The sequence below is a fragment of the Etheostoma spectabile genome, chromosome 16, assembly GCF_008692095.1.
Source record: "Etheostoma spectabile isolate EspeVRDwgs_2016 chromosome 16, UIUC_Espe_1.0, whole genome shotgun sequence".
Classification (NCBI taxonomy): Eukaryota; Metazoa; Chordata; class Actinopteri; order Perciformes; family Percidae; genus Etheostoma; species Etheostoma spectabile.
Window position 1 is genome coordinate 4,432,196 of NC_045748.1, and position 2,318 is coordinate 4,434,513.

Below are 2,318 nucleotides of genomic sequence, written 5' to 3' on the forward strand. Positions count from 1 at the left end.
GGTGGGTTGCAGTTTTACAGGGCTTTTTCAAAGTAAAATAAAGTCACACTAGAGCGCCGCTTACTGTGCTCCATGGCTGCAACACAACAAGTGCCTGCCGCTACGGAAACCAAACCTTGCGCATATTAAATTTGGATCATATGATCAGATTTGAAACCAAATCCTCCAAACAATATCATTAAAGAAACGATTCCACTGGAATTGTAATTTTGAAAACGATTCCAAGTAGGAATCGGCTCTCGATTCCCAACCCTTTCTGTGTTTGTGGTAAAACAAGAGCATATTGGATGGGGCTATGTCAACATTGCGGAATAACCCTTTGTTTTGTTTTGTTATGAAACAGTAAGACAAAATCTTAAGAAAACAAGCTTCATGTCAAAGATCACAAACTCGCAAAAAACACGGTTATGAAAATTGTATTCATGTCATCTCTGGCCTTTCACACTAAATTGGGTTGGTTTGACATCCAATTAGACATCAGAGTGCACGTCTTGTAGGATGTTACAGCTAAAAAGCTGCTGTCTAACAGTTGCTACTGTATTTGGACCTGGCAACGCTGTTCCACTCACAGGATGCTGCTCCATATCGGAATCAACTTCCTGATGGAAGTAATTTAGTTGCAGTTGCCCACGTTAAGAGTCAAGGTAAAACAAGCATAAGAAAGAACAAGTCCAAAGTTTATAAAGTAAATAAAGTAACATAGCTACAATAAGAAAGATTTAGTAGTAGTAGATTTATTTATTTGATTAGGACAATGCACATTAATCAACATTTCTGAAAATGCGCCAGTGTTAGCCACTTGACTAAACTGTAGTCCTACCTAGTATGCATGTCTTTATGGTGGGAAGATACTGGAGCACCCGGAGGAAACCCACGCAAACAAATGACCTGGATTCGAACCAAGAACCCTCTTGCGCTGAGGCAGAAGTGCTAACCACTGTAATAAAATAAAACTTTAAGTAGAAGTAAGTGAGATTACGTTACAAGTACATTAGGTAACAACGATTATTTTGAATGGATTTTACAGTGTGAATATTAGTAGCAGCAGTAAGCAAATAACACCTTTGCACCAAGTGATTATTGTACATAATTGTACAATATTGTGATGTGGAGATCCGTTCTGTGAGACTAAGTGTGTAACACTCAGAAGGAGGAGTTATATTGCTTTACGGTCACAAGTAGAAGCGATATTTATAGTTTCCTACACACTGCGTGAAGACATTAGCATGAATCATAACAAACCTAATAAATACGTCATACACACAAAGTGCAAAAGTTCAAGGTGGGTGTACTTACCATCAAAAGGGAAAATCCAACTATTTACACAGTACCTTCAACAGTAACAACTTTGTTAGGAGGCACTTTATGTTATTAAAAGAGAAGACAACATTAAAGGATACGACGCGATCACACATAAAAGGCCAACAAAATGAAATGATTTAAGCAAATCCTAAAATGGGAACTGCCTTAATTTTCAAAGTGCTTCGTTTAATGCAATCCTGCTACCTCTTTGCTTCACCCTCACGAGGAATCATTTGGAAACAGCTGCGGTAATCATGGGGGATAGCTGCAGGATATGGTGGCCTTCCACAGCGGTTACATGGTAAAGGGTAGAGAGTGGGATAGACGCAGGATGTGGGGACCTCTACAATGGCGAACACTGTATGCAACTTTAACTGCCGACCACAAAATCACACAAGACAGATTGCTTTCCCTCGGATATCACAGCACAGCCACATCAAGGCCACGTCTGCCATTCTGACGGAGAGAAGGAGAGGGCGAACTGCAGAGAAAGAGAACGGCCGTCGGAGGAATGAAAAGTGAAACTGGAGCCTGAAGGAGCCACACAAAGTTGAGAGTTAAACAAAGTGAAACAAGCGAAAGAAACACGCTGCGCACTAAACCATCAGGCAGACTTCTGTGGTGACAAATTAATTAATCATCAGATCGATAAGTCATTATCACATTCAAAACAGAACTGCGAAAACACACACTGCAAACACGAAGATATATACGTACAAGCATTCACACAGATTTAGGGCAGTCACACGCAATAATCTACACACAGACGTGTGTGCGCACACTCACACACTGACACACACACAAACAGACACACACAAAGTCACAAAGTTGGGGGTTTGAGATATCGAGTGGCTGGATGAACTTTTCCAAACCTCTGTGCTGATGCAGTGAAATCATTTCACCCCATTAAAAGCAACAGAGCAGCCTTGGCCAAACTAATTAAGGAGAATTCTGTCAAAAAGCAAGTGAAGGGAAGAGTGGTAAATAAGATTTTGTGTGTGTGTGTGTGTGTGTGT

General features: G+C 40.6%; 1 protein-coding gene and 2 long non-coding RNA genes across 4 annotated transcripts in view; 1 reads left to right on the forward strand and 2 right to left on the reverse strand.

Annotated features, from left to right (window-relative positions):
* cntfr (ciliary neurotrophic factor receptor) overlaps positions 1-2,318 on the reverse strand; it is a 252,365-nt gene that overhangs the window by 66,294 nt on the left and 183,753 nt on the right. The gene's annotated exons all lie outside the window — the stretch shown is intronic.
* LOC116704032 (uncharacterized) overlaps positions 1-2,318 on the forward strand; it is an 11,230-nt gene that overhangs the window by 4,192 nt on the left and 4,720 nt on the right. The window lies entirely within an intron of this gene.
* On the reverse strand, positions 30-249 carry LOC116704035 (uncharacterized). The gene is made up of 2 exons (XR_004335571.1): positions 218-249; positions 30-163 (listed from the first exon to the last, which is right to left on the reverse strand). It is a non-coding gene; the product is annotated as an uncharacterized LOC116704035 (long non-coding RNA).